A 24,154-nucleotide genomic window follows, 5' to 3' on the forward strand; every position below is an offset into this window, starting at 1 on the left:
CATACACATCTGGCAAGATACTGATGCACTGTGAACAACCCCGTACACACGTGGCAGGATCCTGATACACTGTGAAAACCCCACACACACCTGGCAGGATGCTGATACACTGTGAAAATCCCGTACACACCTGGCAGGATCCTGATGCACAGTGAATACCCCAAACACACCTGGCAGGATCCTGAACCACTGTGAAACCCCATACACATGTGGCAGGATCCTGATAAACTGTGGAACCACCAAACACACCTGGCAGGATCCTGATAAACTGTGAAACCCACATAGACACCTGGCAGGATCCTGATCCACTGTGAAACCCCATACACACCAGGCAGGATCCTGATGCAGTGCGAAAACCCCATACACACCAGGCAGGATCCTGATAAACTGTGAAACCCACATACACACCTGGCAGGATCCTGATACACTGTGAAAACCCCGAACTAACCTGGCAGGATCCTGATACACTGTGAAAACCGCATACTCACCTGGCAGGATCCTGATGCACTGTGAAAACCCCATACACACGATGCAGGATCCTGATACGCTGTGAAACCTCCATACACATCTGGAAGGATCCTGATGCACTGTGAAAAACCATACACACCTGGCAGGATCCTGATGCACTGTGAAAACCCCAGGCACACCAGGCAGGATCCTGATAAACTGTGAAAACCTCTTAAACACCTGGCAGGATCCTGATGCACAGTGAATACCGCAAAAACACCTGGCAGGATCCTGAACCACTGTGAAACCCCATACACATGTGGCAGGATCCTGATAAACTGTGGAACCCCCAAACACACCTGGCAGGATCCTGATAAACTGTGAAACCCACATAGACACCTGGCAGGATCCTGATCCACTGTGAAACCCCATACACACCAGGCAGGATCCTGATGCAGTGTGAAAACCCCATGCACACCAGGCAGGATCCTGATAAACTGTGAAACCCACATACACACCTGGCAGGATCCTGATACACTGTGAAAACCCCATACACACCTGGCAGGATCCTGATACACTGTGAAAACCGCATACTCACCTGGCAGGATCCTGATGCACTGTAAAAACCCCATACACACGATGCAGGATCCTGATACACTGTGAAACCCCCATACACATCTGGAAGGATCCTGATGCACTGTGAAAACCCATACACATCTGGCAGGATCCTGATGCACAGTGAATACCGCAAACACACCTGGCAGGATCCTGAACCACTGTGAAACCCCATACACATGTGGCAGGATCCTGATAAACTGTGGAACCACCAAACACACCTGGCAGGATCCTGATAAACTGTGAAACTCACATAGACACCTGGCAGGATCCTGATCCACTGTGAAACCCCATACACACCAGGCAGGATCCTGATGCAGTGTGAAAACCCCACACACACCAGGCAGGATCCTGATAAACTGTGAAACCCACATACACACCTGGCAGGATCCTGATACACTGTGAAACCCCCAGACACATCTGGAAGGATCCTGATGCACTGTGAAAACCCCATACACATCTGGCATGAACCTGATGCACTGTGAAAACCCCATTCACATCTGGCAGTTTCCTGATACACTGTGAAACACACATACACACCTGGCAGGATCCTGATGCACAGTGAATACCCCAAACACACCTGGCAGGATCCTGAACCGCTGTGAAACCTCACACACATGTGGCAGGATCCTGATAAACTGTGAAACCCACATACACACCTGGCAGGATCCTGATGAACTGTGAAACCCACATACACACCTGGCAGGATCCTGATAAACTGTGGAACCCCATACACACGATGCAGGATCCTGATACACTGTGAAACCCCCATACACATCTGGAAGGATCCTGATGCACTGTGAAAAACCCATACACATCTGGCAGGCTCCGGATGCACTGTGAAAACACCATTCACATCTGGCAGTTTCCTGATAATCTTTGAAACCCACATACACACCTGGCAGGATCCTGATTATCTGTGAAACCCCCAGACACACCAGGCAGGATCCTGATAAACTGTGAAACCCACATACACACCTGGCAGGATCCTGATGAACTGTGAAACCCCCAGACACACCTGGCAGGATCCTGATAAACTGTGAAACCCCCCATACACATCTGGAAGGATCCTGATGCCCTGTGAAAACCCATACACATCTGGCAGGATCCTGAAGCACTGTGAAAACCCCAGACACACCAGGCAGGATCCTGATATGCTGTGAAACCCACAGACACACCTGGCAGGATCCTGATGAACTGTGAAACCCCCAGACACACCAGGCAGGATCCTGATTAACTGTGAAACCCACATACACACCTGGCAGGATCCCGATAAACTGTGAAACCCCATACACACGATGCAGGATCCTGATACACTGTGAAAACCCCATACACACGTGGCAGGATCCTGATTCACTGTGAAACCCCATACATACCTGGCAGGATCCTGATAAACTGTGAAACCCACATGCACACGATGCAGGATCCTGATACACTGTGAAACCCCCAGACACATCTGGAAGGATCCTGATGCACTGTGAAAACGCCATACACACGTGGCAGGATCCTGATCCACTGTGAAACCCCATACACACCAGGCAGGATCCTGATAAACTGTGATACCCACATACACACCTGGCAGGAGCCTGATACACTGTGAAACCCACATACACACCTGGCAGGATCCTGATCCACTGTGAAAACCCCATACACACCTGGCAGTATCCTGATACACTGTGAAAACACTGTGCACACTTGTCAGGATCCTGATCCACAGTATATACCCCATACGCACCTGGCAGGATGCCGATAAACTGTAAAACCCCCATACACACCTGGCAGGATCCTGATAAACTGTGAAACCCCCACACACACCTGGCAGGATCCTGACATGCTGTGAAAATCCATACACACCTGGCAGGATCCTGATATATTGTGAAGCCCCCATACACACCTGGCAGGATCCTGATGCACTGTGAAATCCCCGTACACACCTGGCAGGTTCCTGATGCACAGTGAAACCCCATTCACATCTGGCAGGATCCTGATACACAGTGAAACCCCATTCACATCTGGCAGGATCCTGACACACTGTGAAACCCCATACACACCTGGCAGGATCCTGATACACTGTGAAAACTCCATGCACGCCTGGCAGGACCTTGATAAACTGTGAACACCCCATACACACCTGGCAGGATCCTGATACACTGTGAAATCCCTGACATACCTGGCAGGATCCTGATCCACTGTGAAAACCCCTTACACACCTGGCAGGATCTAGATCCACTGTGAAACCCCATTCACATCTGGCAGGATCCTGATAAACTGTGAAACCCACATACACATCTGGCAGGATCCTGATACACTGTGAAATCCCCGTAGACACCTGGCAGGTTCCTGATCCACTGTGAAAACCCCATACATATCTGGCAAGATACTGATGCACTGTGAACAACCCCGTACACACGTGGCAGGATCCTGATACACTGTGAAAACCCCACACACACCTGGCAGGATGCTGATACACTGTGAAAACCCCGTACACACCTGGCAGGATCCTGATGCACAGTGAATACCCCAAACACACCTGGCAGGATCCTGAACCACTGTGAAACCCCATACACATGTGGCAGGATCCTGATAAACTGTGGAACCACCAAACACACCTGGCAGGATCCTGATAAACTGTGAAACCCACATAGACACCTGGCAGGATCCTGATCCACTGTGAAACCCCATACACACCAGGCAGGATCCTGATGCAGTGTGAAAACCCCATACACACCAGGCAGAATCCTGATAAACTGTGAAACCCACATACACACCTGGCAGGATCCTGATACACTGTGAAAACCCCGAACTAACCTGGCAGGATCCTGATACACTGTGAAAACCGCATACTCACCTGGCAGGATCCTGATGCACTGTGAAAACCCCACACACACGATGCAGGATCCTGATACGCTGTGAAACCCCCATACACATCTGGAAGGATCCTGATGCACTGTGAAAACCCATACACACCTGGCAGGATCCTGATGCACTGTGAAAACCCCAGGCACACCAGGCAGGATCCTGATAAACTGTGAAAACCTCTTAAACACCTGGCAGGATCCTGATGCACAGTGAATACCGCAAAAACACCTGGCAGGATCCTGAACCACTGTGAAACCCCATACACATGTGGCAGGATCCTGATAAACTGTGGAACCCCCAAACGCACCTGGCAGGATCCTGATAAATTGTGAAACCCACATAGACACCTGGCAGGATCCTGATCCACTGTGAAACCCCATACACACCAGGCAGGATCCTGATGCAGTGTGAAAACCCCATGCACACCAGGCAGGATCCTGATAAACTGTGAAACCCACATACACACCTGGCAGGATCCTGATACACTGTGAAAACCCCATACACACCTGGCAGGATCCTGATACACTGTGAAAACCGCATACTCACCTGGCAGGATCCTGATGCACTGTAAAAACCCCATACACACGATGCAGGATCCTGATACACTGTGAAACCCCCATACACATCTGGAAGGATCCTGATGCACTGTGAAAACCCATACACATCTGGCAGGATCCTGATGCACAGTGAATACCCCAAACACACCTGGCAGGATCCTGAACCACTGTGAAACCCCATACACATGTGGCAGGATCCTGATAAACTGTGGAACCACCAAACACACCTGGCAGGATCCTGATAAACTGTGAAACTCACATAGACACCTGGCAGGATCATGATCCACTGTGAAACCCCATACACACCAGGCAGGATCCTGATGCAGTGTGAAAACCCCACACACACCAGGCAGGATCCTGATAAACTGTGAAACCCACATACACACCTGGCAGGATCCTGATACACTGTGAAAACTCCGTACACACCTGGCAGGATCCTGATACACTGTGAAAACCGCATACTCACCTGGCAGGATCCTGATGCACTGTGAAAACCCCATACACACGATGCAGGATCCTGATACACTGTGAAACCCCCATACACATCTGGAAGGATCCTGATGCACTGTGAAAACCCATACACATCTGGCAGGATCCTGATGCACTGTGAAAACCCCAGGCACACCAGGCAGGATACTGATAAACTGTGAAAACCCCTCACACACCTGGCAGGATCCTGATGCACAGTGAATACCGCAAACACACCTGGCAGGATCCTGAACCACTGTGAAACCCCATATACATGTGGCAGGATCCTGATAAACTGTGGAACCCCCAAACACACCTGGCAGGATCCTGATAAACTGTGAAACCCACATAGACACCTGGCAGCATCCTGATCCACTGTGAAACCCAATGCACACCAGGCAGGATCCTGATGCAGTGTGAAAACCCCATGCACACCAGGCAGGATACTGATAAACTGTGAAACCCACATACACACCTGGCAGGATCCTGATACACTGTGAAATCCCCATACACACCTGGCAGGATCCTGATACACTGTGAAAACCGCATATTCATCTGGCAGGATCCCGATGCACTGTGAAAACCCCATACACACGATGCAGGATCCTGATACACTGTGAAACCCCCATACACATCTGGAAGGATCCTGATGCACTGTGAAAACCCATACACATCTGGCAGGATTCTGATGCACTGTGAAAACCCCAGGCACACCAGGCAGGATCCTGATCAACTGTGAAACCCACATACACACCTGGCAGCATCCTGATGAACTGTGAAACCCCCAGACACACCAGGCAGGATCCTGATAAACTGTGAAACACCCACACACACCGGGCAGGATCCTGACAAACTGTGAAACCCCCATAAAAACCTGGCAGGAAACTGATGAACTGTGAAACCAACATCCACACCTGTCAGGATCCTGACAAACTGTGAAACCCCCATACACACCTGGCAGGATCCTCATAAACTGTGAAAACCCCAGACACACCTGGCAGGATCCTGAGAAACTGTGAAACCCACATACACACCTGGCAGGATCCTGATACACTGTGAAAACCCCATACATACCTGGCAGGATCCTGATGAACTGTGAAACCCCCATACACACCTGGCAGGATCCTGATAAACTGTGAAACCCACATGCACACGATGCAGGATCCTGATACACTGTGAAACCCCCAGACACATCTGGAAGGATCCTGATGCACTGTGAAAACGCCATACACACGTGGCAGGATCCTAATCCACTGTGAAACCCCATACACACCAGGCAGGATCCTGATAAACTGTGAAACCTACATACACACCTGGCAGGAGCCTGATACACTGCGAAACCCACATACACACCTGGCAGGATCCTGATCCACTGTGAAAACCCCATACACACCTGGCAGTATCCTGATACACTGTGAAAACACTGTGCACACTTGGCAGGATCCTGATCCACAGTATATACCCCATACGCACCTGGCAGGATGCCGATAAACTGTAAAACCCCCATAAACACCTGGCAGGATCCTGATAAACTGTGAAACCCCCACACACACCTGGCAGGATCCTGATGCACAGTGAATACCGCAAAAACACCTGGCAGGATCCTGAACCACTGTGAAACCCCATACACATGTGGCAGGATTCTGATAAACTGTGGAACCCCCAAACACACCTGGCAGGATCCTGATAAACTGTGAAACCCACATAGACACCTGGCAGGATCCTGATCCACTGTGAAACCCCATACACACCAGGCAGGATCCTGATGCAGTGTGAAAACCCCATGCACACCAGGCAGGATCCTGATAAACTGTGAAACCCACATACACACCTGGCAGGATCCTGATACACTGTGAAAACCCCATACACACCTGGTAGGATCCTGATGCACTGTGAAAACCGCATACTCACCTGGCAGGATCCTGATGCACTGTAAAAACCCCATACACACGATGCAGGATCCTGATACACTGTGAAACCCCCATACACATCTGGAAGGATCCTGATGCACTGTGAAAACCCATACACATCTGGCAGGATCCTGATGCACTGTGAAAACCCCAGGCACACCAGGCAGGATCCTGATAAACTGTGAAAACCCCTTTCACACCTGGCAGGATCCTGATGCACAAGGAATACCGCAAACACACCTGGCAGGATCCTGAACCACTGTGAAACCCCATATATATGTGGCAGGATCCTGATAAACTGTGAAACCCCCAAAACACACCTGGCAGGATCCTGATCAACTGTGAAACCCACATAGACACCTGGCAGCATCCTGATCCACTGTGAAACCCAATGCACACCAGGCAGGATCCTGATAAACTGTGAAACCCACATACACACCTGGCAGGATCCTGATACACTGTGAAATCCCCATACACACCTGGCAGGATCTGATACACTGTGAAAACCGCATACTCACCTGGCAGGATCCTGATGCACTGTGAAAACCCCATACACACGATGCAGGATCCTGATACACTGTGAAACCCCCATACACATCTGGAAGGATCCTGATGCACTGTGAAAACCCATACACATCTGGCAGGATCCTGATGCACTGTGAAAACCCCAGACACACCAGGCAGGATCCTGATAAACTGTGAAACCCACATACACACCTGGCAGCATCCTGATGAACTGTGAAACCCCCAGACACACCAGGCAGGATCCTGATAAACTGTGAAACCCCCATACACACCTGGCAGGATCCTGACAAACTGTGAAACCCCCATAAAAACCTGGCAGGAAACTGATGAACTGTGAAACCAACATCCACACCTGGCAGGATCCTGACAAACTGTGAAACCCCCATACACACCTGGCAGGATCCTCATAAACTGTGAAAATCCCAGACACACCTGGCAGGATCCTGATAAACTGTGAAACCCACATACACACCTGGCAGGATACTGATACACTGTGAAACCCCCATACATACCTGGCAGGATCCTGATGAACTGTGAAACCCCCATACACACCTGGCAGGATCCTGATAAACTGTGAAACCCACATACACACGTGGCAGGATCCTGATCCACTGTGAAACCCCATACACACCAGGCAGGATACTGATAAACTGTGAAACCCACATACACACCTGGCAGGAGCCTGGTGCACTGTGAAACCCCCATACACACCTGGCAGAATCCTGATACACTGTGAAAACCCCAGACACACCAGGCAGGATCCTGATAAACTGTGAAACCCACATATACACATGGCAGGATCCTGATAAACTGTGAAACCCCATACACACGTGGCAGGATCCTGATACACTGTGAAACCCCCAGACACATCTGGAAGGATCCTGATGCACTGTGAAAAACCCATACACACCTGGCAGGATCCTGATAAACTGTGAAACCCACATGCACACGTGGCAGGATACTGATACACTGTGAAAAACGGATACTCACCTGGCAGGATCCTGATCCACTGTGAAACCCCATACACACCAGGCAGGATACTGATAAACTGTGAAACCCACATACACACCTGGCAGGAGCCTGGTGCACTGTGAAACCCCCATACACACCTGGCAGAATCCTGATACACTGTGAAAACCCCAGACACACCTGGCAGGATCCTCATAAACTGTGAAAACCCCAGACACACCTGGCAGGATCCTGATAAACTGTGAAACCCACATACACACCTGGCAGGATCCTGATACACTGTGAAACCCCCATACATACCTGGCAGGATCCTGATGAACAGTGAAACCCCCATACACACCTGGCAGGATCCTGATACACTGTGAAAACCCCAGACACACCAGGCAGGATCCTGATAAACTGTGAAACCCACATATACACATGGCAGGGTCCTGATAAACTGTGAAACCCCATACACACGTGGCAGGATCCTGATACACTGTGAAACCCCCAGACACATCTGGAAGGATCCTGATGCACTGTGAAAAACCCATACACATCTGGCAGGATCGTGATGCACTGTGAAAACCCCATTCACATCTGGCAGGATCCTGATAAACTGTGAAACCCACATACACACCTGGCAGGATCCTGATAAACTGTGAAACCCCGGACACAAAAGGCAGGATCCCGATAAACTCTGAAAACCCCATACACACCTGGCAGGATCCTGACAAACTGTGAAACCCCCATACACACCTGTTAGGAAACTGATGAACTGTGAAACCAACATCCACACCTGGCAGGATCCTGACAAACTGTGAAATCCACATACACACCTGGCAGGATCCTCATAAACTGTGAAAACCCCAGACACACCTGGCAGGATCCTGATAAACTGTGAAAACCCCATACACACCAGGCAGGATCCTGATGCAGTGTGAAAACCCCATGCACATCAGGCAGGATCCTGATAAACTGTGAAACCCACATACACACCTGGCAGGATCCTGATACACTGTGAAAACCCCATACACACCTGGCAGGATCCTGATGCACTGTGAAAACCCCATACACACGATGCAGGATCCTGATACACTGTGAAACCGCCATACACATCTGGAAGAATCCTGATGCACTGTGAAACCCCATACACATCTGGCAGGATCCTGATGCACTGTGAAAACCCCAGGCACGCCAGGCAGGATCCTGATAAACTGTGAAACCCACATACACACGTGGCAGCATCCTGATGAACTGTGAAACCCCCAGACACACCAGGCAGGATCCTGATAAACTGTGAAACCCCCATAGACACCTGGCAGGATCCTGACAAACTGTGAAACCCCCATACAAACCTGACAGGAAACTGATGAACTGTGAAACCAACATCCACACCTGGCAGGATCCTGACAAACTGTGAAACCCCCATACACACCTGGCAGGATCCTGATAAACTGTGAAACCCACATACGCACGTGGCAGGATCCTGATCCACTGTGAAACCCCATACACACCAGGCAGGATACTGATAAACTGTGAAACCCACATACACACCTGGCAGGAGCCTGGTGCACTGTGAAACCCCCATACACACCTGGCAGAATCCTGATGCACTGTGAAAACCCCAGACACACCAGGCAGGATCCTGATAAACTGTGAAACCCCATACACACGTGGCAGGATCCTGATACACTGTGAATCCCGCATACACATCTGGAAGGATCCTGATGCACTGTGAAAAACCCATATCACATCTGGAAGGATCCTGATGCACTGTGAAAACCCCATTCACATCTGGCAGGATCCTGATAAACTGTGAAACCCACATACACACCTGGCAGGATCCTGATGAACTGTGAAACCCCAGACACAAAAGGCAGGATCCCGATAAACTCTGAAAACCCCATATACTCCTGGCAGGATCCTGACAAACTGTGAAACCCCCATACACACCAGTTAGGAAACTGATGAACTGTGAAACCAACATCCACACCTGGCAGGATCCTGACAAACTGTGAAACCCCCATACACACCTGGCATGATCCTCATAAACTGTGAAAACCCCAGACACATCTGGCACGATCCTGATAAACTGTGAAACCCACATACACACCTGGCAGGATCCTGATACACTGTGAAACCTCCATACACACCTGGCATGATCCTGATAAACTGTGAAACCCACATACACACCTGGCAGGATCCTGATATACTGTGAAAACCCCAAACACACCTGGCAGCATACTGATGCACAGTGAAAACCCCATACACACCTGGCAGGATCCTGATACACTGTGGAAACACCACACACACCTGGCAGGATCCTGATGCACAGAGAAAGCACCAAACACACCTGGCAGGATCCTGATACACTGTGAAAACCCCATACACACCTGGCAGGATCCTGATGCAATGTGAAAACCCCATGCACACCTGGCAGGATCCTGATACACTGTGAAAACCCCACATACACCTGGCAGGATCCTGATCCACTGTGAAAACCCCATGCACACCTGGCAGGATCCTGATCCACTTTGAAAACCCCATACACACTTGGGAGGATCCTGATACACTGTGAAAACCCCAAACACACCTGGCAGTATCCTGATACACTGTGAAAACCCCACACACACCTGGCAGGATCCTAATGCACTGTGACAACCCCATACACACTGTGCAGGATCCTGATACACTGTGAAACACCCACACACATCTGGAAGGATCCTGATGCACTGTGAAAACCCCATACACATCTGGCAGGATCCTGATGCACTGTGAAAACCCCATTCACATCTGGCAGTTTCCTGATACACTGTGAAACCCCCACACACATCTGGAAGGATCCTGATGCACTGTGAAAACCCCATACACATCTGGCAGGATCCTGATGCACAGTGAATACCCCACACACATGTGGCAGGATCCTGATAAACTGTGAAACCCACATACACACCTGGCAGGATCCTGATGAACTGTGAAACCCACATACACACCTGGCAGGTTCCTGATAAACTGTGAAACCCCATACACACGATGCAGGATCCTGATACACTGTGAAACCCCCATACACATCTGGCAGGATCCTGATGCACTGTGAAAACCCCATACACATCTGGCAGGCTCTGGATGCACTGAGAAAACCCCATTCACATCTGGCAGTTTCCTGATAAACTTTGAAACCCACATACACACCTAGCAGGATCCTGATGTACTGTGAAACCCCCAGACACACCTGGCAGGATCCTGATAATCTGTGAAACCCCCCATACACATCTGGAAGAATCCTGATGCACTGTGAAGACCCATACACATCTGGCAGGATCCTGATGCACTGTGAAATCCCCAGACACACCAGGCAGGATCCTGATATACTGTGAAACCCACATACACACCTGGCAGGATCCTGATGAACTGTGAAACCCCCAGACACACCAGGCAGGATCCTGATAAAGTGTGAAACGCCCAGACACACCTGGCAGGATCCTGATGAACTGTGAAACCCCCATACACACCTGGCAGGATCCTGATACACTGTGAAACCTCCATACACACCTGGCATGATCCTGATAAACTGTGAAACCCACATACACACCTGGCAGGATCCTGATATACTGTGAAAACCCCAAACACACCTGGCAGCATCCTGATGCACAGTGAAAACCCCATACACACCTGGCACGATCCTGATACACTGTGGAAACACCACACACACCTGGCAGGATCCTGATGCACAGAGAAAGCACCAAACACACCTGGCAGGATCCTGATACACTGTGAAAACCCCATACACACCTGGCAGGATCCTGATGCAATGTGAAAACCCCATGCACACCTGGCAGGATCCTGATACACTGTGAAAACCCCACATACACCTGGCAGGATCCTGATCCACTGTGAAAACCCCATGCACACCTGGCAGGATCCTGATCCACTTTGAAAACCCCATACACACTTGTGAGGATCCTGATACACTGTGAAAACCCCAAACACACCTGGCAGTATCCTGATACACTGTGAAAACCCCACACACACCTGGCAGGATCCTAATGCACTGTGACAACCCCATACACACTGTGCAGGATCCTGATACACTGTGAAACACCCACACACATCTGGAAGGATCCTGATGCACTGTGAAAACCCCATACACATCTGGCAGGATCCTGATGCACTGTGAAAACCCCATTCACATCTGGCAGTTTCCTGATACACTGTGAAACCCCCACACACATCTGGAAGGATCCTGATGCACTGTGAAAACCCCATACACATCTGGCAGGATCCTGATGCACAGTGAATACCCCACACACATGTGGCAGGATCCTGATAAACTGTGAAACCCACATACACACCTGGCAGGATCCTGATGAACTGTGAAACCCACATACACACCTGGCAGGTTCCTGATAAACTGTGAAACCCCATACACACGATGCAGGATCCTGATACACTGTGAAACCCCCATACACATCTGGCAGGATCCTGATGCACTGTGAAAACCCCATACACATCTGGCAGGCTCTGGATGCACTGAGAAAACCCCATTCACATCTGGCAGTTTCCTGATAAACTTTGAAACCCACATACACACCTAGCAGGATCCTGATGTACTGTGAAACCCCCAGACACACCTGGCAGGATCCTGATAATCTGTGAAACCCCCCATACACATCTGGAAGAATCCTGATGCACTGTGAAGACCCATACACATCTGGCAGGATCCTGATGCACTGTGAAATCCCCAGACACACCAGGCAGGATCCTGATATACTGTGAAACCCACATACACACCTGGCAGGATCCTGATGAACTGTGAAACCCCCAGACACACCAGGTAGGATCCTGATAAAGTGTGAAACGCCCAGACACACCTGGCAGGATCCTGATGAACTGTGAAACCCCCATACACACCTGGCAGTATCCTGATAAACTGTGAACCCCACATACACAACTGGCAGGATCCTGATAAACTGTGAAACCCCATACACACGATGCAGGATCCTGATAAACTGTGAAAACCCCATACACACGTGGCAGGATCCTGATCCACTGTGAAACCCCATACACACCAGGCAGGATCCTGATAAACTGTGAAACCCACATACACACGATGCAGGATCCTGATACACTGTGAAACCCCCATACACATCTGGAAGGATCCTGATGCACTGTGAAAACCCCATACACATCTGGCAGGATCCTGATGCACTGTGAAAACCCCATTCACATCTGGCAGTTTCCTGATAAACTTTGAAACCCACATGCACACCTGGCAGGATCGTGATGAACTGTGAAACCCCCAGACACACCAGGCAGGATCCTGATGAACTGTGAAACCCCAGACACAAAAGGCAGGATCCCGATAAACTCTGAAAACCCCATATACTCCTGGCAGGATCCTGACAAACTGAGAAACCCCCATACACACCAGTTACGAAACTGATGAACTGTGAAACCAACATCCACACCTGGCAGGATCCTGACAAACTGTGAAACCCCCATACACACCTGGCAGGATCCTCATAAACTGTGAAAACCCCAGACACATCTGGCACGATCCTGATAAACTGTGAAACCCACATACACACCTGGCAGGATCCTGATACACTGTGAAACCTCCATACACACCTGGCATGAACCTGATAAACTGTGAAACCCACATACACACCTGGCAGGATCCTGATATACTGTGAAAACCCCAAACACACCTGGCAGCATCCTGATGCACAGTGAAAAACCCATACACACCTGGCAGGATCCTGATACACTGTGGAAACACCACACACACCTGGCAGGATCCTGATGCACAGAGAAAGCACCAAACACACCTGGCAGGATCCTGATACACTGTGAAAACTCCATACACACCTGGCAGGAACCTGATGCAATGTGAAAACCCCATGCACACCTGGCAGGATCCTGATACACTGTGAAAACCCCACACACACCTGGCAGGATCCTGATCCACTGTGAAAACCCCATGCACACCTGGCAGGATCCTGATCCACTTTGAAAACCCCATACACACTTGGGAGGATCCTGATACACTGTGAAACCCCAAACACACCTGGCAGTATCCTGATACACTGTGAAAAACCCACACACACCTGGCATGATCCTAATACACTGTGGAAACCCCATACACACGATGCAGGATCCTGACACACTGTGAAACCCCCACACACATCTGGAAGGATCCTGATGCACTGTGAAAACCCCATACACATCTGTCAGGATCCTGATGCACTGTGAAAACCCCATTCACATCTGGCAGTTTCCTGATACACTGTGAAACCCCCACACACATCTGGAAGGATCCTGATGCACTGTGAAAACCCCATACACATCTGGCAGGATCCTGATGCACAGTGAATACCCCAAACACACCTGGCAGGATCCTGAACCGCTGTGAAACCCCACACACATGTTGCAGGATCCTGATAAACTGTGAAACCCACATACACACCTGGCAGGATCCTGATGAACTGTGAAACCCCCACACACATCTGGAAGGATCCTGATGCACTGTGAAAACCCCATACACATCTGGCAGGATCCTGATGCACTGTGAATACCCCATTCACATCTGGCAGTTTCCTGATAAACTTTGAAACCCACATGCACACCTGGCAGGATCGTGATGAACTGTGAAACCCCCAGACACACCAGGCAGGATCCTGATGAACTGTGAAACCCCAGACACAAAAGGCAGGATCCTGATAAACTCTGAAAACCCCATATACTCCTGGCAGGATCCTGACAAACTGAGAAACCCCCATACACACCAGTTAGGAAACTGATGAACTGTGAAACCAACATCCACACCTGGCAGGATCCTGACAAACTGTGAAACCCCCATACACACCTGGCAGGATCCTCATAAACTGTGAAAACCCCAGACACATCTGGCACGATCCTGATAAACTGTGAAACCCACATACACACCTGGCAGGATCCTGATACACTGTGAAACCTCCATACACACCTGGCATGAACCTGATAAACTGTGAAACCCACATACACACCTGGCAGGATCCTGATATACTGTGAAAACCCCAAACACACCTGGCAGCATCCTGATGCACAGTGAAAAACCCATACACACCTGGCAGGATCCTGATACACTGTGGAAACACCACACACACCTGGCAGGATCCTGATGCACAGAGAAAGCACCAAACACACCTGGCAGGATCCTGATACACTGTGAAAACCCCATACACACCTGGCAGGATCCTGATGCAATGTGAAAACCCCATGCACACCTGGCAGGATTCTGATACACTGTGAAAACCCCACACACACCTGGCAGGATCCTGATCCACTGTGAAAACCCCATGCACACCTGGCAGGATCCTGATCCACTTTGAAAACCCCATACACACTTGGGAGGATCCTGATACACTGTGAAAACCCCAAACACACCTGGCAGTATCCTGATACACTGTGAAAAACCCACACACACCTGGCAGGATCCTAATACACTGTGGAAACCCCATACACACGATGCAGGATCCTGACACACTGTGAAACCCCCACACACATCTGGAAGGATCCTGATGCACTGTGAAAACCCCATACACATCTGTCAGGATCCTGATGCACTGTGAAAACCCCATTCACATCTGGCAGTTTCCTGATACACTGTGAAACCCCCACACACATCTGGAAGGATCCTGATGCACTGTGAAAACCCCATACACCTCTGGCAGGATCCTGATGCACAGTGAATACCCCAAACACACCTGGCAGGATCCTGAACCGCTGTGAAACCCCACACACATGTTGCAGGATCCTGATAAACTGTGAAACCCACATACACACCTGGCAGGATCCTGATGAACTGTGAAACCCACATACACACCTGGCAGGATCCTGATAAACTGTGAAACCCCATGCACACGATGCAGGATCCTGATACACTGTGAAAACCCCATACACACGTGGCAGGATCCTGATCCACTGTGAAACCCCATACACACCAGGCAGGATCCTGATAAACTGTGAAACCCACATACACACGATGCAGGATCCTGATACACTGTGAAACCCCCATACACATCTGGATGGATCCTGATGCACTGTTAAACCCCCATACACATCTGGCAGGATCCTGATGCACTGTGAAAACCCCATTCACATCTGGCAGTTTCCTGATAAACTTTGAAACCCACATACACACCTGGCAGGATCCTGATAAACTGTGAAACCCCCATACACACCTGGCATGATCCTGATACACAGTGAAAACGCCATACACACGTGGCAGGATCCTGATACACTGTGAAACCCACATACACACCTGGCAGGATCCTGATCCACTGTGAAAACCCCATACACACCTGGCAGGATCCTGATACACTGTGAAAACACTGTGCACACTTGGCAGGATCCTGATCCACAGTATATAGCCCATACGCACCTGGCAGAATGCCGATAAACTGTAAAACCCCCATACACACCTGGCAGGATCCTGATAAACTGTGAATCCCCCACACACACCTGGCAGGATCCTGACATGCTGTGAAAACCCATACACACCTGGCAGGATCCTGAGATACTGTGAAGCCCCCATACACACCTGGCAGGAGCCTGATGCACTGTGAAATCCCCGTACACACCTGGCAGGTTCCTGATGCACAGTGAAACCCCATTCACATCTGGCAGGATCCTGATACACAGTGAAACCCCATTCACATCTGGCAGGATCCTGATACACTGTGAAACCCCATACACACCTGGCAGGATCCTGATGCACTGTGAAACCCTATACACACCTGGCAGTATCCTGATACACAGTGACACCCCCATACACACCTGGCAGGGTCCTGATCCACTGTGAAAACTCCATACACGCCTGGCAGGACCTTGATAAACTGTGAAAACCCATACATATCTGACAGGATCCTGATGCACTGTGAAAACCCCAGGCACACCAGGCAGGATCCTGATCCACTGTGAAAACCCCTTACACACGTGGCAGGATCCTGATGCACAGTGAGTACCGCAAACACACCTGGCAGGATCCTGAACCACTGTGAAACCCCATACAAATGTGGCAGGATCCTGATACACTGTGAAATCCCTGACATACCTGGCAGGATCCAGATCCACTGTGAAAACTCCATAAACTTCTGGCAGGATCCTGATCCACTGAGAAAACCCCGTACATACCTGGCAGGATCCTGATCCACTGTGAAACCCCATTCACATCTGGCAGGATCCTGATTAACTGTGAAACCCACATGCACATCTGGCAGGATCCTGATACACTGTCAAAACCCCATACACACCTAGCATGATCCTGATGCACAGTGAAACGCCAGCCACACCTGGCAGGATCCTGAACCACTGTGAAAACCCATACACACGTGGCAGGATCCTGATACACTGTGAAATCCCCGTAGACACCTGGCAGGTTCCTGATCCACTGTGAAAACCCCATACACATCTGGCAGGATCCTGATACACTGTGGAAACCCCATACACACCTGGCAAGATAGTGATGCACTGTGAACAACCCCGTACACACGTGGCAGTATCCTGATACACTGTGAAAACCCCACACACACCTGGCAGGATGCTGATACACTGTGAAAACCCCGTACACACCTGGCAGGATCCTGATGCACATAGAATACCCCAAACACACCTGGCTGGATCCTGAACCACTGTGAAACCCCATACACATGTGGCAGGATCCTGATAAACTGTGGAACCACCAAACACACCTGGCAGGATCCTGATAAACTGTGAAACCCACACAGACACCTGGCAGGATCCTGATCCACTGTGAAACCCGATACACACCAGGCAGGATCCTGATGCAGTGTGAAAACCCCATACACACCAGGCAGGATCCTGATAAACTGTGAAACCCACATGCACACCTGGCAGGATCCTGATACACTGTGAAAACCCCATACACACCTGGCAGGATCCTGATACACTGTGAAAACCGCATACTCACCTGGCAGGATCCTGATGCACTGTGAAAACCCCATACACACGATGCAGGATCCTGATACACTGTGAAACCCCCATACACATCTGGAGGGATCCTGATGCACTGTGAAAACCCATACACATCTGGCAGGATCCTGATGCACTGTGAAAACCCCAGGCACACCAGGCAGGATCCTGATACACTGTGAAACCCCCACACACATCTGGAAGGATCCTGATGCACTGTGAAAACCCCATACACATCTGGCAGGATCCTGATGCACTGTGAAAACCCCATTCACATCTGGCAGTTTCCTGATACACTGTGAAACACCCACACACATCTGGAAGGATCCTGATGCACTGTGAAAACCCCATACACATCTGGCAGGATCCTGATGCACAGTGAATACCCCAAACACACCTGGCAGGATCCTGAACCGCTGTGAAACCCCACACACATGTTGCAGGATCCTGATAAACTGTGAAACCCACATACACACCTGGCAGGATCCTGATGAACTGTGAAACCAACATACACACCTGGCAGGATCCTGATAAACTGTGAAACCCCATACACACGATGCAGGATCCTGATGCACTGTGAAACCCCCATACACATCTGGAAGGATCCTGATGCACTGTGAAAACCCCATACATATCTGGCAGGCTCCGGATGCACTGAGAAAACCCCATTCACATCTGGCAGTTTCCTGATAATCTTTGAAACCCACATACACACCTGGCAGGATCCTGATGAACTGTGAAACCCCCAGACACACCTGGCAGGATCCTGATAATCTGTGAAACCCCCATACACATCTGGAAGAATCCTGATGCACTGTGAGAACCCATACACATCTGTCAGGATCCTGATGCACTGTGAAAACCCCAGACACACCAGGCAGGATCCTGATATACTGTGAAACCCACATACACACCTGGCAGGATCCTGATGAACTGTGAAACCCCCAGACACACCAGGCAGGATCCTGATAAACTGTGAAACCCCCATACACACCTGGTAGGATCCTGATAAACTGTGAAACCCACATACACACCTGGCAGGATCCTGATAAACTGTGAAACCCCATACACACGATGCAGGATCCTGATACACTGTGAAAACCCCATACACACGTGGCAGGATCCTGATCCACTGTGAAACCCCATACACACCAGGCAGTATCCTGATAAACTGTGAAACCCACATACACTCGATGCAGGATCCTGATACACTGTGACACTCCCTTACACATCTGGAAGGATCCTGATGCACTGTAAAAACCCCATACACATCTGGCAGGATCCTGATGCACTGTGAAAACCCCATTCACGTCTGGCAGTTTCCTGATAAACTTTGAAACCCACATACACACCTGGCAGGATCCTGATAAACTGTGAAACCCCCATACACACCTGGCAGGATCCTGATACACTGTGAAAACGCCATACACACGTGGCAGGATCCTGATACACTGTGAAACCCACATACACACCTGGCAGGATCCTGATCCACTGTGAAAACCCCATACACACCTGGCAGGATCCTGATACACTGTGAAAACACTGTGCACTCTTGGCAGGATCCTGATCCACAGTATATACCCCATACGCACCTGGCAGAATGCCGATAAACTGTAAAACCCCCATACACACCTGGCAGGATCCTGAAAAACTGTGAATCCCCCAAAAACACCTGGCAGGATCCTGACATGCTGTGAAAACCCATACACACCTGGCAGGAGCCTGATGCACTGTGAAATCCCCGTGCACACCTGGCAGGTTCCTGATGCACAGTGAAACCCCATTCACATCTGGCAGGATTGTGATACACAGTGAAACCCCATTCACATCTGGCAGGATCCTGATACACTGTGAAACCCCATACACACCTGGCTGGATCCTGATGCACTGTGAAACCCCATACACACCTGGCAGTATCCTGATAGACAGTGACACCCCCATTCACATCTGGCAGTTTCCTGATAATCTTTGAAACCCACATACACACCTGGCAGGATCCTGATGAACTGTGAAACCCCCAGACACACCTGGCAGGATCCTGATAATCTGTGAAACCCCCCATACACATCTGGAAGAATCCTGATGCACTGTGAGAACCCATACACATCTGGCAGGATCCTGATGCACTGTGAAAACCCCAGACACACCAGGCAGGATCCTGATATACTGTGAAACCCACATACACACCTGGCAGGATCCTAATGAACTGTGAAACCCCCATACACACCTGGTAGGATCCTGATAAACTGTGAAACCCACATACACACCTGGCAGGATCCTGATAAACTGTGAAACCCACATACACACCTGGCAGGATCCTGATAAACTGTGAAACCCCATACACACGATGCAGGATCCTGATACACTGTGAAAACCCCATACAAACGTGGCAGGATCCTGATCCACTGTGAAACCCCATACACACCAGGCAGGATCCTGATAAACTGTGAAACCCACATACACACGATGCAGGATCCTGATACACTGTGAAACCCCCATACACATCTGGAAGGATCCTGATGCACTGTGAAAACGCCATACACATCTGGCAGGATCCTGATGCACTGTGAAAACCCCATTCACATCTGGCAGTTTCCTGATAAACTTTGAAACCCACATACACACCTGGCAGGATCCTGATAAACTGTGAAACCCCCATACACACCTGGCAGGATCCTGATACACTGTGAAAACGCCATACACACGTGGCAGGATCCTGATACACTGTGAAACCCACATACACACCTGGCAGGATGCTGATCCACTGTGAAAACCCCATACACACCTGGCAGGATCCTGATACACTGTGAAAACACTGTGCACTCTTGGCAGGATCCTGATCCACAGTATATACCCCATACGCACCTGGCAGAATGCCGAAAACTGTAAAACCCCCATACACACCTGGCAGGATCCTGATAAACTGTGAATCCCCCACACACACCTGGCAGGATCCTGACATGCTATGAAAACCCATACACACCTGGCAGGATCCTGAGACACTGTGAAGCCCCCATACACACCTGGCAGGAGCCTGATGCACTGTGAAATCCCCGTACACACCTGGCAGGTTCCTGATGCACAATGAAACCCCATTCACATCTGGCAGGATCCTGATACACAGTGAAACCCCATTCACATCTGGCAGGATCCTGATACACTGTGAAACCCCATACACACCTGGCTGGATCCTGATGCACTGTGAAACCCCATACACACCTGGCAGTATCCTGATACACAGTGACACCCCCATACACACCTGGCAGGGTCCTGATCCACTGTGAAATCTCCATACACGCCTGGCAGGACCTTGATAAACTGTGAAAACCCATACACATCTGGCAGGATCCTGATGCACAGTGAGTACCGCAAACACACCTGGCAGGATCCTGAACCACTGTGAAACCCCATACACATGTGGCAGGATCCTGATACACTGTGAAATCCCTGACATACCTGGCAGGATCCTGACCAACTGTGAAAAACCCTTACACACCTGGCAGGATCCAGATCCACTGTGAAAACGCCATAAACTTCTGGCAGGATCCTGATCCACTGAGAAAACCCCGTACATACCTGGCAGGATCCTGATCCACTGTGAAACCCCATTCACATCTGGCAGGATCCTGATAAACTGTGAAACCCACATGCACATCTGGCAGGATCCTGATACACTGTCAAAACCCCATACACACCTAGCATGATCCTGATGCACTGTGAAACCCCAGACACACCTGGCAGGATCCTGAACCACTGTGAAACCCCATACACACGTGGCAGGATCCTGATACACTGTGAAATCCCCGTAGACACCTGGCAGGTTCCTGATCCACTGTGAAAACCCCATACACATCTGGCAGGATCCTGATACACTGTGGAAACCCCATACACACCTGGCAAGATACTGATGCACTGTGAACAACCCCGTACACACGTGGCAGTATCCTGCTACACTGTGAAAACCCCACACACACCTGGCAGGATGCTGATACACTGTGAAAACCCCGTACACACCTGGCAGGATCCTGATGCACAGTGGAAACCCCATACACACGATGCAGGATCCTGATACACTGTGAAACCCCCACACACATCTGGAAGGATCCTGATGCACTGTGAAAACCCCATACACATCTGGCAGGATCCTGATGCACTGTGAAAACCCCATTCACATCTGGCAGTTTCCTGATACACTGTGAAACCCCCACACTCATCTGGAAGGATCCTGATGCACTGTGAAAACCCCATACACATCTGGCAGGATCCTGATGCACAGTGAATACCCCAAACACACCTGGCAGGATCCTGAACCGCTGTGAAACCCCACATACATGTTGCAGGATCCTGATAAACTGCGAAACCCACATACACACCTGGCAGGATCCTGATGAACTGTGAAACCCACATACACACCTGGCAGGATCCTGATGAACTGTGAAACCCACATACACACCTGGCAGGATCCTGATAAACTGTGAAAACCCATACACACGATGCAGGATCCTGATACACTGTGAAACCCCCATACACATCTGGAAGGATCCTGATGCACTGTGAAAACCCCATACACATCTGGCAGGCTCCGGATGCACTGAGAAAACCCCATTCACATCTGGCAGTTTCCTGATAATCTTTGAAACCCACATACACACCTGGCAGGATCCTGATGAACTGTGAAACCCCCAGACACACCTGGCAGGATCCTGATAATCTGTGAAACGCCCAGACACACCTGGCAGGATCCTGATGAACTGTGAAACCCCCATACACACCTGGCAGGATCCTGATAAACTGTGAAACCCACATACACACCTGGCAGGATCCTGATAAACTGTGAAACCCCATACACACGATGCAGGATCCTGATACACTGTGAAATCCCCATACAAACGTGGCAGGATCCTGATCCACTGTGAAACCCCATACACACCAGGCAGGATCCTGATAAACTGTGAAACCCATATACACACGATGCAGGATCCCGATACACTGTGAAACCCCCATACACATCTGGAAGGATCCTGATGCACTGTGAAAACCCCATACACATCTGGCAGGATCCTGATGCACTATGAAAACCCCATTCACATCTGGCAGTTTCCTGATAAACTTTGAAACCCACATACACACCTGGCAGGATCCTGATAAACTGTGAAACCCCCATACACACCTGGCAGGATCCTGATACACTGTGAAAACGCCATACACACGTGGCAGGATCCTGATACACTGTGAAACCCACATACACACCTGGCAGGATCCTGATCCACTGTGAAAACCCCATACACACCTGGCAGGATCCTGATACACTGTGAAAACACTGTGCACACTTGGCAGGATCCTGATCCACAGTATATAGCCCATACGCACCTGGCAGAATGCCGAAAACTGTAAATACCCCATACACACCTGGCAGGATCCTGATAAACTGTGAATCCCCCACACACACCTGGCAGGATCCTGACATGCTGTGAAAACCCATACACACCTGGCAGGATCCTGAGATACTGTGAAGCCCCCATACACACCTGGCAGGAGCCTGATGCACTGTGAAATCCCCGTACACACCTGGCAGGTTCCTGATGCACAATGAAACCCCATTCACATCTGGCAGGATCCTGATACACAGTGAAACCCCATTCACATCTGGCAGGATCCTGATACACTGTGAAACCCCATACACACCTGGCTGGATCCTGATGCACTGTGAAACCCCATACACACCTGGCAGTATCCTGATACACAGTGACACCCCCATACACACCTGGCAGGGTCCTGATCCACTGTGAAAACTCCATACACGCCTGGCAGGACCTTGATAAACTGTGAAAACCCATACACATCTGGCAG

The sequence above is a fragment of the Heterodontus francisci genome, unplaced genomic scaffold (genome assembly GCF_036365525.1).
Source record: "Heterodontus francisci isolate sHetFra1 unplaced genomic scaffold, sHetFra1.hap1 HAP1_SCAFFOLD_178, whole genome shotgun sequence".
In the NCBI taxonomy this organism is placed as follows: Eukaryota; Metazoa; Chordata; class Chondrichthyes; order Heterodontiformes; family Heterodontidae; genus Heterodontus; species Heterodontus francisci.